The sequence below is a fragment of the Crocodylus siamensis genome, chromosome 3, assembly GCF_052110815.1.
Source record: "Crocodylus siamensis isolate JL-2025a chromosome 3, ASM5211081v1, whole genome shotgun sequence".
Lineage (NCBI taxonomy): Eukaryota > Metazoa > Chordata > Crocodylia > Crocodylidae > Crocodylus > Crocodylus siamensis.
In genome coordinates this window covers 247,660,177-247,675,153 of record NC_143397.1, presented here as the reverse complement: position 1 = coordinate 247,675,153, position 14,977 = coordinate 247,660,177, and the positions used below count along the sequence as shown (strand labels likewise).

At 47.3% G+C, this 14,977-nt stretch overlaps 1 pseudogene; it reads left to right on the top strand.

The window, feature by feature from the left end:
- The first annotated feature begins 659 nt into the window (after positions 1 to 659).
- Positions 660 to 7,365, top strand: LOC149869654 (elongation factor 1-alpha, oocyte form pseudogene; annotated as a pseudogene).
- The last annotated feature ends 7,612 nt before the right edge of the window (positions 7,366 to 14,977 follow it).

The window sequence follows — 14,977 nt, the reverse complement described above, 5'->3', positions numbered from 1 at the left end:
TGGGGAGCCCTAAATGGCTGCATGGCTGGGGAAGCAGCTCAGGATGAGGCGCAGGGCGTGCACGGACGGTGTGATGCATGGATGTGCAGGGGGGTGGCACATGGCTGCAGGGGGGGGCATGGTGTGGGGAACAACCCCGTTGCAGGGAGCACCCACTGGCTGCAGTTGCATGGTGTGTGTTACGGACTGCACAGGGGGCACAGTACATTGCAGCGTGGTGTGGGGTAAGGAGTGGCCACGGTAGGGTGAGCACCTGCTGGTTGTGGCCACACAGCATGGGGCATGGCTCTGGGGTGTGGTGCATAGCTGGGGATGGCACACAGTGCACCAGGGGCTGCAGCATGTGGGGCGCAGCATGCCCCACACCCCATGGCCTCATGCTACAGCTGACAGGTGCTGTCCACACCACCCTGCCCACCCCCCTCATAGCACCCTGCAGCCACACCCCATGGCCTCCACCCACTACGCTCACTCCTTGCATGGCACCCTGTGACCACACCACACCACCCCCCTCACAGCACCCTGGGGAGGGTTCACATGGGAAGCAGGCATGGGGGGGGCATGCCTTGCTTCATGGCACCCTGTGGCTGTGTGCCCTGCCCCCGCCATGTGCTCTGCAGTATGCAGTGTGCCATGCAGGGGTCGGCCGTGCAGGGGGCATGCCCTGCCCTGCAGCAGTGTGCGCACAGTTTGACATCAACCGCCTCCACCTGTGCATCTGCCTGTCAGTAAGGCTCCAGGCGGCGCACGTGCAGGTGTCCCAGAGCGTTACCATCAGACAGACACACAGCCGGAAGTACTACAGCTTTTACTATATTAGAATGCATTAGACCTTTAGCCTTATTGCACTATTTTGTTGTAAATCAAAGAACACCATATTTTGCTCATTCCCTTGTTCGTCTCAAAGCAAATTATTAACTGAGCAAGAGCCCCAGCTTTTCTTCCCCGAAATTTTGCTATGTACCCAAATACCAAGCTGTCAGACTGTACCTCCCTAAGCATTCCTCCCACTCCACCACTAAGGCTCTCCTCTCAGCTGAAATTAAACTTGCTACCCTGTAATTTTGTACATAGCATGTCACCAGCCTTTTAAGTAATGAAGGCACCATGCAGACATCAGACAGATCTCTCTTGTCATTGGTTTTAATTAGCTCATTCAATGCCTTTTGCCTTCTTGTTCTCCTTTCATCAGAAAAAAAAAACATGATCTATAACATTCAGAATCTCACCTCCTAGGGACCCTCTTCTACAGCTACTGCTAATGTTGAGTTGTACCTAAATTTGCACTTGCACCAGTTATGCACAGCCTTTTGCTGGAGGTAATGCAGAGATGCCACTGTCCAAGGGGAATAAGCATGAGTTCTTAAAGGTACAGTGTTACACTGTTATTACATGTCCAGCATCATGACATTCATATGGTATTGTGAAACAATCTAAAGATATTAGAAAGTGGGCTTCTTTATAGAGAATGTCCCAAAGGAAGGAAGTCAGCAAGCTACATGTAGTCCATTATTAACCTAGGATAATGCAAATCCTATGGGGCAAGATACTCATGGATTTGTCCAGGTAGGAGAATAGACCAAAAAAACAAAAAAAAAGAAGAGTATTTTTCCCCATCACAAACATCTATGTAATGTAATCACATTTTTATTTGCCTATTACAGAGTTCTGAGGAGTATGGCACAACATACAAAAATTAGGGCTGTCAATTAATTGCGTTACTTGCTTTCAATGTGTTAATTGTGCATGTGGTTTTGGAGCCTGCACCCGGCCTCTACCCTGCCACCATCACCACTGCCTCCAGGCCATCCCGTGGGGCAGCAGTGGCAATGTAGAGGGCCACAGGGCAGCCTGGGCATGGGCTCTGGACGGCTGCAGTGGGGTGGGGGGGCATGCACAGATATGCAGCCACAGCCTGTGGACAAGAACACAGCCCAGTGGCATGTGGGGCAGCACCCAGCAGGCAAGTCTGTGAAGGAGAAGGGTTAAGGGGGAGGGAAGGGGTATGGCAGGGAGCAGATTGAAGCCCCCACAGTGAGGGGCGAGTGAGGCAGAGGCAGAGGCTGAAGACAGAAAGACATGTGAATCTCCAGGTGGGAGTCCATGATAAATAAATGCATGGAGTTGTACATACAGCAGAAAGCAAGTGCAAACCAAGAAAGACACAGCCCAGCATCTGGAAAAGAGATGCAGAAACTGCAGTGAATTAGGTCATCCCCTTGGTCCCTGCATGCTCCCTTCTGGCCATGCCACCATTGACCTGGTATGGGTCATGCCACACTCTATGCTGTGAAGTGAAGTCAGGTGGTGCCAGCCTGCACACACCATGTCCGCCACTGCCTGGAGCATGGTGCAGCCACCATGGGCTCCCCAAGAACAGTGAATCCACATAAGCACAAGGCAAGCAGTGGGGCCAGGGGTAGGTGGCACTGAGCAGCATCCCGTCAGCACTGGATGTTGCTCAGCCACAACCCTTGGTGCTCAGAGGAGCAGACAGGGACTGTGTGGGCTGCTTTGCTGGCTCCATCCATGCACAAAGGTCCCCTGGGTGCACACTGCTGCACATGGCTGCTGCCGACCACACCTGAGCTTCTGCTGCCCTCCTTGAGCAAGGGCAGGGAGGAAGCACTGGACCCTGCTGTCCTCCAGTGGACAACTGCAGTCACAGCAGCCAGAAGGGCCACACAAAGCAGCAGTTCTCCATCCTTAATGTTATTTTCACATTGAATCAACACTTATTAAACATGCTAACTAACATGATGCAGGTCTACCCAAAGCTTATCTATGGGCCAGACAGAATCAATTGGCAGGCCAGGTACAAGTGTGCAGTCCATATTTTACCTACTCCTGGTCAATATGGTACCAGGAACAGTAATATGGGCACTGACAGAAAGTGTGTCCAAACTTGCTATTTAAATCAGTAACCCGAGTAGAGGGAAGCATTTAGTTACCTTAACCTGAAGTCAAAACAGAAGGCAGGGCAAGGAGTGCCTTTAAAGACCAATTCATTCAGAAAGGTATTAGCTTCATAGGTTACGGTCTGAATAACCTGAGAGTTACTGTGCAAGAATAGTCAACAGACATGTGGTGAAAATCTCAGAGTTTAGGAAAAATGAAGGCATTAAAACAGCTCCTCAGAATTGGATACATAGATTTCATAGACATTAGGGCTGGAAGGGACCTCAGAAGATCATTGAGTCCAGCCCTCCCACCCCAGGGCAGGAAGTCGGCTGGGGTCATAGGATCCCAGCAAGGTAAGTGTCCAAATGTCTCTTGAAGGCGTTCAAAGTAGGTACTTGAACCTCCTCTGGCGGCAGTCTGTTCCAAACCTTGGGGGCTCGGACACTAAAGTTCTTCCTTGTGTCCAGTCTGACGTGGTCACAGAGGAGTTTGTGACCGTTCCATCTTGTCATCCCTTGGGGTGCTCTGGTGAACAGACGTTCCCCCAGATCCTGATGAGCACCCCTGAAACTTATAGGTGGCTACCAGATCACCAGCCTGGAAAAGAGCAGGTTCAGGGAAGAGTCCCATAACTGTCAGCCTCTCATCATAAGGTCTGTTCTCCTGCCCTCTGATCATGCGTGTGGCTCTCCTCTGGACTGTTTCAAGCTTTTCCACATCCTTTTTGAATTGCGGAGTCCAAAACTGGATGCAGTATTCCAGCTGCAGCCTCACCAAGGCGGAGTACAAGGGGAGAATGATGTCCCAGGATTTGCTCGAGAAGCATCTATGGATGCAAGGCATCATTTTGGTCGCTTTACTAGCTGCAGCATCGCATGGCAGGCTCATGTTCATCTTGTGGTCAATGATGACCCCCAAGTCCCTTTCGTCCAAAGTGCTAGCCAGCGTAGCACTGCCAAGCCTATAAGCATGCTGCAGGTTTTTCTTCCCAAGGTGGAGAGCCTTGCATTTTCTGGTGTTAAATGCCATCAGGTTCTCATCTGCCCATTTCTTGAGCCTGTTGAGGTCAACCTGGATTGCCCTCCTGTCCTCCGTTGTGACACCAAACTTTGGGGTAAAGAGTCCATTGGTGAACTTGGCCAGTCCACTCCTGACTCCAATGTCCACATCATTAATGAAGATGTTGAATAATATGGGTCCAAAGACAGAGCCTTGGGGGACCCCACTGGTCACAGGGCACCATGATGATTACCTTCCATCAACCACCACACTCTGGGTCCGACCACATAGCCAATTCCCCAGCCAGCAGAGCGTGGAGAAGCCGAGGCCACAGTTGGCCAGTTTTACCAAGAGGTGATCATGGGATACCAGATAGAAGGCTTCTTTAAAGTCAAGATATACAATATTAACCTCTTCCCCCTTGTCCGGGTGATAGGTTACCTGGTCATAAAAGGAAATAAGATTGGTCAAGCAAGACCTGCTTGCAACAAACCCATGCTGGCTATCCCTCAGGATTTTGCCATCAACCAGTCTGTTGAGAATGGTCTCTTTGAAAATCTTTTCTAGGACCTTCGCTGGGATAAAGGTCAGGCTGATGGGCCTGTAGTTTGCTGGATCCACTTTCTTCCCCTTCCTGAAGATAGGCACCACATTGGCCTTCTTCCAATATTTGGGAACTTCACCAGAGCACCAGGAGTTCACAAAGCTCCATGCCAGGAGTGGGCTATGATGCTTGCCAACTCCTTAAGTACCCTGAGTATATGACAATAAGCATAAAATTAATTCACCCACAGATGCCTCCAAATAGGGCATTGCTGCAGTCCTCTTACAACAGGGCCCTCAAAACTGAAGACCAGTATATAGCCCATGTTGGTGGTACTGGGGCAGGGAAGGAATTTCATCCCTGAAGGTAAATACACATAGGTTTTATGGTGATGTATGGAAAAAATTGTGTACTTGTCCTACAGTATTATTTCTTCCCTCTCTGAGATAACCCAAGTAGAAGATACTGCAAAATAAGCAGATATAGATTTATTATGCTTGGCAGAGAACATCTGACAAGAAGCCACAGTTTAGTGGGCATGAATTCAAGCAACTTGCAATTATTTCAACTGAGAATGTGTCACCACAAGTTCCTGTGATCCCCAGCCCATCAGGGCATGAAAATACTATCAAACTAAGACACTTAAAAAAAAAAGTAGGAAATCCAACTGATTCATATTTTGTGCTGTTTAATTACAGAATGGCACCAGTGAAGAATGGGTTGTCATGACCTGATGCTTTGTTCTAGAAATAAAACTGGGTGTCAGCCTCACTTTGGACTTGGTGATATATAGAGAAGCAGGTAATAAGACAAAAGAAAAAAAAACCCTAGTCTGAGCTAGTATCCCAGAATCTAGCAACACCTCATGAAAATGACACTGTGTATTTATGATGGAAAATAGGGCTGTGCAAAATTTTGCTAGCTGTTTTGTTTTGACTCATTTCGAGCTCAAAATGGCAAAATTGAAACAAAATGAAGGGCTTCAAGCCAGCCTCAAAATGAAATGTTTCGAAGTTGAAGCTGGGCTTGTCTGTAGGGAAACAGAAAGTAAGGAGACAGAGGGGGAAGGAGACAGAGGGGGAAGAACACAGTGAGGATGCAACTTAACACACATACACACACACAGTGAAGATGCACCCTAACACATGCTGGAGAAGAAGCTCCTGCAGGAGAGGAAAGGACTCTGTGACAGTTTGGCTGCCTGAGATGCTGCTGGTGTTACTACTCGCTAAGTTATTTTACCTGTTGTTATTTAAAGCGGTGGACCAGGCTGAGGCTGTAGGAGAAGAGGAGGAGGCCACATTGGGGCACACTACCATGTCATGTAGAGGCCCAGCTCTAGTGAGGGAGCGCCTTAGCGTACACACAGGTCATGAGTTTTGCTTGTCAGCAGCTCGAGGTGCAGTTTCCCAGAAACCCCTGCACCTATCTCTTTAAAACTTGGCAGGCATCATGCCCTTAGAAGGGGCTATCATCCCTGCTGCTTTTATCCAGGTCTGCCAAAGAATGACAAAGTTATAGGCAGTTTTGTGCTTCCCCATTATAGCCTATGGGCAAAATGTTGAAACAACAACATAGTTTCAACAAAACAAAATGGAACCACGCTTTTGAAATGAAACAACTTGAAACAAAACACTGAGCCATTGAAACAGCGAAACAGAAGTCAAAACAAAACAGTGCTGTTTTGCACAGCCCTAATAGAAAACAATGACACCGGGCTGCAAAAGGCAACCATGCTGTTGTACGAGTCCTCCTCGAGTCCAGATGGGCACATATGAAGGAGAAAGATAATTTCTTTTCTGAATTGTGGGGGAGAAAGATAAAAGGGGACTGAATTGGCCTTTCACCCAAGAAAACCTTAGGTTGCATCAAGCCGAGATAGGGGAACTCTAGGGCATGACACCTAGCATGTGGTATTCTACCTAATGCTGAGAGGTCTCTATGTAAGGCAGAGGGGAGGGAGAAATCCCTGCTTGAACAGTGGGGGTGGGGGGTAAGGGTGGGGAGAGAAGAGCAGGAGGAAGCCAGGCAGATGCTGCTGTGCCTGCAAGGAGATCACCAAGGAAGTTAGCACCTACAAATCAAGAAGATTAGCTATAACCCTGCCACCGTGACCTCCGTGCCCATCTCTAGCTGGCATGGGGACAACATGCTGGAGGCCAGTGCCAAAACGCCCTGGTTCAAAGGCTTGAAGATAACTAGGAAGGAAGGGAATGTGGCAGACACCACTCTAATGGAGGCCCTGGATTCCATCATCCTTCCTTCACGCCCTGAGAAAAAGCCTCTTGCCTCTGCAGGATGTCTACAAGATCGGCAGTATCGGCACTGTCCCCGTGGGGCGCATGGAGATGGGCACCTTGAAGGCCAGCATGGTCATGACTTTTGCTCCCAGAAATGTCACCACAAAGGTGAAGTCAGCGGAAATGCACCACGAGGCCGCCCTGCCTGGGGACAACATGGGCTTCAGTGTTAAGAACGTGTCTGTGAAGGTCATTTGCCAGGGGAATGTGGCTGGAGACAGCAAGAATAACCTGCCCATGAAGGCAGGCAGCTTCACCTCCCAGGTCATCATCCTGAACCACCCAGACAAGATCGCTGCTGGCTACTCCCCAGTGCTAGACTGCCACATGGCTCACATCTCCTGCAAGTTTGCTGAGCTGCAGGAGAAGATTGACTACAGGTCCAGCAAGAAGCTGGAGGACAGTCCTGCACAACTGAAGCCTGGGAATGCTGCCATCATTCAGATGATCCCTGGCAAGCCCATGTGTGTAGAAAGCTTCTCTGTATACCCACCTCTTAGCCACTTCACCATGAGGGTCATGAGGCAGACAGTGACAGTGGGTGTGATCAAGGCTGTGGAGATGAAGACTAGTGTAAAAGCCAAAGTTGTCAAGTCAGCCGTGAAGGCTGGTAAGAAATGAGGAGCTGGCTATGCCCTGAGCTGTTAGGACTTGCTCACACAGGACAAGCTGCTGCACCCTCAAGATGCTGGGGGACCACTGGAGGAATGGGATGGTCTGACACTTGCACTTGAACTCCTTTTCTTTTCTCTTTCCTCTTTCGTTCCCCGCCCCCCCCAACAACTGGTCTAGAAACTATGACGTCTCTGTGAGAGCTGCAGCCAGGAAGAAGAGGGGAGGGGCCAGCCCTGTTGGACTGGAGCAGAGAACCCTGCCTAGGGTTGCAAATCAGCTGGGATGCTGGAGGACTCTGGTTTAACTTAAACCAGGAAGGGGTCTGGGACAGCCGTTGCCTAAGCCAGTTTGAACCAAATCAATTAAGTCTGATACTACATTCAACCAGGTTTGGCTGAAACCGGTTTAAGATATTTTCAAAACTGGTTTATGTGCACTGCACATCTGTTCTGTTACAGGTTTAAACCAGTTTCTGATTACTTAAACTGGTTTGTGTGTAATGTCTGCCCTTAGCCCTAAAGAGCTTTGGAGAAAGGAACAGGCCTATGATATACATCCCCCATTTTCTGCCTTTTAAGGTTAACTCTTACATGTTGCAGCAGAGAGAGACCATCCTCTTCCATGCAGCTTACTCTGATCCCAAGAGCTTTGGGAATTGCACAAATATCTGTGGCCATTCTGGGACAAAGGGATTTCAAGGGAATAGGGAAGCAATATGGGCCAGCATGATCACCAGTAGGTCAAGATTTGCAGGTGGGTGTTTTAATCTTAAACTTATTAGCCACTAAAATCATTGTTTCTTTTGAGCACTTATCTTAACTGATAAGATCCATTAAATCCAAGCCTCCCATCAACTGTGCCATATTAGTCACTGCTGCTAGAGTTGCTTATAATTATCATTCAGCCCCAAGATTCTTAGATTCTAAACCCCGGGCTGCATTTATATGTCTGGGAATGGAATTTTTAAATCAGCAGCCAGATCATTATTTCTTCTGCTTAGTTGATGGTATAATGAGTTATTACAACTTGCCACAGGTACCCTGTGAGCGAGGAAGCAGCAGGAACATAGCAGTGTGGCACTGATGGCACTGCTTTATCATGGGAGGTTTGACAAGAAATCGTGGGGTTGTCATGATGAAAAGACAAGGCATCTGATAGCAGAAAGGGATGGGGGGATATCAAATGACTGAGGCATTTCTGTTTACCCCAAGTTCTTTATTTTCTCATTAAGGTAGAAATAATTGAACCCCTACCTCTGGTGGGAGACTGCTGGGCAGGCCCGAGTGTAACAGTTGCTGTACCAGAGCCACATTTTCTATTAAGGTTTTTCCATTTGTGAAGAAAAAGAAACTCTCTCATCCAGGGATGAACTGAAGATCTTCATGTCAACAGAAGATCTTTGCCCAGTTCTTGCTTGTTGCTAACCTCCTAGTCATGTCACATTTGAAAACATGGCAATGGCCTCCACCCTAGTTAGAATGGTTTTTATGCCCTGTATACCAAATCCTCTTATTCTAGACCCTCAGGTCCAGAGTAATGCTCTCTCCTGGATCATGAGAAGAGACAGCAGGAATTGGCCTTGCCTGGAAGATATGATTCCAGCTGCCTAGTACTGTCTTTCCACATTGTTCACCTGGTTCACAATGCAGAAGCTAGTAAGCGTATGGGGGATGTTGTAATTATTTTGCACTTGCTAAGTGCTATAGGTGGCCATGTTCGCATGTGTTTAGTGTTTATGTAACAAGTGCTGGGTGGATGGGAGACTCTGGGGCTGCAGCATGGAAGCACCATGCAGCTGGAATTTTCCGCACGGGGTCTCTCAAGGGGAAGTCCAGGGCCTGTCAATAATGTGACAGTCGCTGCTTCAGGCCAATGAGAAAGCACCACATGTAATTAGACCGTCCTGCATCACAGAGAGTATAAAAAACATCGCGCTGTGAACTTTGGGGTCTTTGCGCGCCCGACGGAACGTACGGACTGAATCGACTCAGAGCGACCTTCGGCCTGGCCAGCCGGAGGGGAGGATGCCAGACCCGCCTGATCCTGGCGACCCTTCCGGGAGATGCAACACCAGTGTGAGTGGGTGCTCACTGGTGCACCCAGCATAGTTGATTTTGTTTTGTTTAACCCTTATTAATAAAATTAAGCCTGACCTTTAAAGCGAGCGTGATCTGCGTAAGCCCGACTATCAAAAGATCCTGTCCACAGGGGAGAGAATGGGACCAGCTTAGTTTGTCTCAAGGTTGACAGTTCAGCAAATAAAGAAATCTTTTGACTTGCAAGTGGAACAAGTCCAAGAGAGTCCTGCACAGCCCCAACAGCTATGGTGCCATTAGTACAAAAAGGGACAGAGCTCAGGCATTTCAGTCCCTTCTCACCTCAACAGTGTTCTTACTTTAAGGCCAAAAGGAACAGTTTTGATTCTCTAGCTCAGCAGTTCTCAAGTTGGGGAGGTTGTTTTTTTTTTTGAGGGGGAGGGTGTTCTTGTTTTTTTTAAAATAATGAGTCAGAGCACCCTCCATTAAACTCAAGCCTGCCGCCCCATCCCCACCACCTTGGAATATGTCAGCTCTTAGCTTTCACTCATTTTTCACTACAGAATAAGCAATAGTGTGATTCTTCAGTTGTAAAGAACTCAAAGATCACAACAGATCAAACCATTTTTGACACAACAATTTGCTAATCTCGCGAGTCATGTTTGCACAGCTAACAACCTTAACATTGTATGGCACTCTGGGGCACCCTTGAAAGGATCTCAATGCACCCCAGTGTACCATACCACCCTGGTTGAGAATCACTGCTTAAACTACAATGCAAGCAACCTATTCTAATGGCTTGTGTGGCGGGCCAGTAGGGGGCGCTCCTGCATTGAGCCGCCCACCTCCCTGTGCCTGACTACCTTCCAGGCTCCAAGTGCCTACCTAGGGGTGCCTCGCATCCAGCTGACCCCCTTCCTGGGGCACACTCGCTAGCCTGGGGGTAACGTGTGCTGCCACCACCCCGAGAAGGGACAGTCTCAGCCCAGTGTCCTCGGGGAAACACAGGCCTAATAGTCCTATGGGTACTCAACCCAGTACAGGCACTTGGGGCACTTCCCCAAGCCGGGGGCGAAAAAGGAAAGTCTCCCTTAGTCCGCAGACCTGAGGGACCTCTTAGGCATAATTTAGACCTACCCCTCAATAAGTCTCCTACACCGGTCACAAAGGAGAAGTTTATTGATTACAGGGGCAGGGTGAAAATAGGGTACAAGATTAAGAATATCATAGAAATCCTAAAGAGCAAACAGTCTGGCTGAGGTAGCCTTTTGATCACGCATCTGAGTTACTGCCAGCTAGATATCTAACCAGATCTCAAGTAGCTTACTCACAAGCATCATCCCGAGGCTGTTGGGGATTCCCTCTGGAGGCAGGCTGTTCCTTACCCATGAGTTATGGGGGAAGAAAGCCAGTTTCAGATGGTAAAACTCCTCTCTAAGTCTGAGTCCTCCACATGGCTGCTGCCCCCTCCTCCTGGGCAGTCTTAACTTATATAGCCCCTGTGACCTCATTCACCTGGTCCAATGGAGGCCAGCTTCAGTTGGCTGTCGGCCAACCAATTTGAAATACATCACTAGTTGCCGGGCAGACTCTAGCCCGCCAGGTAGAAGCCCCTCACCCAGGTAGGTGATACCAGTCCCGTAGGCAGAGGGAGCAGGTTTCCCCCCTCCCTCAGGAATGTAGCCAGCTCCGGTTACGTAAAGAGATAGGGTAAGGGTGTGTCTTCTCTGCTGGGCCCATCCTCATCACATTGTCACAGGGCAGAGATTTTGGGGAGAAACAAAGGTGGCTGCCTGCCACAGCTTGTTTCTCACTAATCCCCAAACACTTTATTCCTCTCATGGGGATGGCTAGTCTTCAAAGAAGACTTGACAAAGGGCAGGTGTCCCTTTGGTTGACAAAGTACACAGACTTTGGCTATGGTAGGATAAGGCGGTCCTGTGCCAAGAGGACGGTTTTGTGGATGACATGGAAGCTTAGCTTTTGGCAGGCCCTTGGTTCAATTCCTAGCTCTGGCACAGGTGGTGTGACCCTAAAATCCCTTCAATCTCCATGCCTGTCTCCAAGCTGCATCCTCCCCAGCTTGCAGGGAAGTTGGAAGAAAGAAAATGGAGCAGAATATTGACTGCCGCTGCTGGATAAGAGGTCCTGTTGTTGCCTCTAACTAGTTTAGAGCTGCCGATAGCACACTGATAGGAGGCACAGATTATTTTAAAAAATAGAATTGCAATCATAGATATAAATTCTAAATTCATGTCTCACTCTAATGTTAAAATATTCCCTAACCTGGAATAATTTAACTCTAAACCATGATGTTCCTTTTGAGTTTTATATCTTTTTACTGGATAAAAATATAGCCAAGAAATACTGCACAATAATGAATATATTTTATCCTCACAGCCCCACCAAAAGGTCAGAAAGGTATATCCCTTATTTTGTTTGGGGGGAGGGAGGGGGGAGGGGAGTTAGGAATAAGGGAAATGAAGCAATTGACCCCAAAAGACCTACCCGTGCCCCCACCCCACACAAACTCACATTGACTCTTCACTTCAGAGGAACTCTCAGCATCAAGTTAAGCACACAGGGAAACAATTGGCATTTAATTTCATAACCCTCATGGTAAATCACAGGAGCTAATTATACCCGTGTCAATCCAGAATTAAACTACAGAGGCACTCTTGACTGGCAGTGCCAGAGCAGAGCTGAACAAACTCTAGCTCCCGCTTTAAGAGTCTAGGCAAAAAATATTTATTTTAAAGGAGTTTTTCATCCTTCTCCCCAATGAGATCACTACTCTGCGGACAGCAAATAATGGGAGCAAGTGCATTTATGAAGCCTCTTCAAGACAAACCAGCTAGGAGCCTTCCTTATTTATCTGGGAATCATTTGTGTTCAGCAGGTCACAGAACTGATAGGTTCTGCCTGACCTATCTTTTTTCTGATTAAATAAGACAGCACCTTCCCTAGAGGGCAATACAACACTTGTCCAGGCTAGTTCTTTATCTAAATCATAATCTACGGTGACGTGTGAAGCCCTCCAAGACTGCTACTAGACAGAATGACAGCTTGGGAATAAAGCCATTATAAGATTTCAACAACTGCAATACGTGTTCTGTTGAGATGCTCTTCTCAAAGCTGAACGTAATAACACTCTGGGTTTCTTAATTTCCCCTCAGACAGCAGAATACCTCATGCCCCAAAGTGAAAAAAAGGTGCGTTCAGTCTGCAGCAGGTGAAACTGGCCTGCGAAAATTAATATAGGCACTGAACTTCCAACTCACCTCCAGAAGCATAGCACACTTACTACTTTGAATTAATAATCCAATAATCCTTCCTACCACAGTAGAGAAGACCCATCTAAATCAGGCTCCTAATACAGCAGGCATTGTACAGGCATGTAATAAATACATTAGAGTTTAAAGATACACAAGTCATAGGCGATGGGTGAGACAAATAAGTGAAGAGACTGAGAAAGCAATAATAAAAACAATAGTATGTGTTAGCACACACTGGGTACACACATAATTCAGAGCTAATTTCAGCTATAATCACAGTAGCAGAAACAGAAAAGATCTCAAATATGGACAGAATTCCTCAGAAATCAGCAGAATAAAGATAGGGAAATAATTGGCACTGTATCCTTTCCCTTGCAATTTCAGTACAAAGTGCAAATGGATATTAAAAAAAATAGCAAGCTTACAAATAATATCCACCCAGAATATTATAAAAGCCCCCTCAAAATGTTCCCAAATACACACATCTCCATAGTCATTTCCAATCCCTCCTCACAACCGAGGTGGTTTCCAACTTCCCCTGAAGGGCCAGCAATTTCTGGTTATTTCAACCTGATCAATTCCATGCCATTGGTCAAAAGATTTCTAAGCCCTTCTCATGTCTGCACAGTTATTTTCAGCTTCAACAATGACTAAAGAAGATGAAAACACAACAGGAAGACTTACCAGCTATAAGAGAGTTCAATAGAGTTGGCAGGTATAAGATGGCCACTTTAAGGCTGCGGCACTTTTTCTCTGCCAAATTTAAAGGGCTAACAATCACCAGAGCATGATGGGAAAGTTCCATGTATAAAGGATGATCTAGTAAGAAGTCCCCCAAAAAGGGAAAGGTCTAGTAAAGTGAAGTAGATTGTTGTGATTAAGTCCAGCTGGCTTCTGTTGCAACAGCACCTAAGGGGGTGATGTGGCCAGTATCATATCTACCCCCACCTTTGAGTCTCTAATTTGCACGACCAGGTATGAACTTACACCTGTACAATGAGGAGTAGGAAGGCAAATGTGTGCTTGGCACAAGATTGCAGCCAGGTTTAAATTACCACATTTGGCAATTGGGTAAGACTCCTTAATTGCTCTTCTCCTGCTCCCCATTTAACAGCAGGAACAGTTAAGAAGAAGGGAATGCTTGTAGAGTTTGATTTTTTCACATTCTTGAAAAACTACCCCAAGGTTTCTAGATTACAGCCCAGTATTTGAACCAGCACGTGACTGCAAGTGTACATGTGTGTGTGTTAGTACTAAAAAAGACTGGGCATTTTGGCATTGCTTTCCTGTATGTGCTTAGCACACAGCTGTGGTATTGGGATGCACCTTGTGAATCACTTGCTACCAATCAAAGGTTCCCAAACTTTTCCTTATTGCACTTCCAGATTTGGCAGCTACCTATGTACCCCCAATGGCATATTTTTTATATTTTAACCCCTTAAGTGCCAATTATTATAACGTAAATTAAATCCACCATTACGCAATTTTTCTTGCATACCCCCCAGTGTCTTGCATACAACAGTTTGGGATCCCCTGCTATGAATCATACCTGCTTGAGGGTCCTGTGTTTTGGTTGTTTCTGTAGGCAGAGCTCTCAGCCCATGCCAGCAGCTCATTATATTCTTCCATTTTCCTGCATGTTACCCTCCTATGCCTCTCTCCTTCATTATTTCTTGTAATTCCCCTGCCCACACAGCAGGCCAGGGACTCTGTGGTGCTTTGTGTAATGTCCTGCTTAGCTCTATGTAACACCCACACAAACACTTGGGTTGTGCATTGTGTTTTTTTCTGTGTGTGTGTGTGTGTGTGTGAGAGAACAGGGGCTGCTTCAAGTAGCTTACTTAAGAGAGAGACTGCAGTGTGGCACTCCCTGTCTGGACAAGACCAGGCTAATGTCATGCAAAGTCTTCCCAACCCCGCAAATATTCCAGTCTGGAAATGCCACTTTGTGTGAGCTGTATTTTTGGGGTCTATTTTCACTCATCGTCTAGGGCTTCCTAATCCTATACCTACTAGGTGAGCTAGGCTGGTGTGGGGAAGGAGAGGCTACTAGGGGCTGCCAAAGAGTGAAGTCTTCTCTGGGGGAGAAGGAGACCAAGGGGAAGTCATGCCTGACCAACCTGATTGCCTTCTATGATGAGGTGACTCGCTCTGTGGATGTGGGGAGACCAATGGATGTGGTACAACTTGGTTTTAGCAAGGCTTTTGATATGGTCTCCCACAAAATTCTTGCAGGGAAGCTTAGGAAGTACGGGCTGGATGAATGGGCTGTCAGGTGGATGGAAAACTTGCAGGAGTATTGGACTC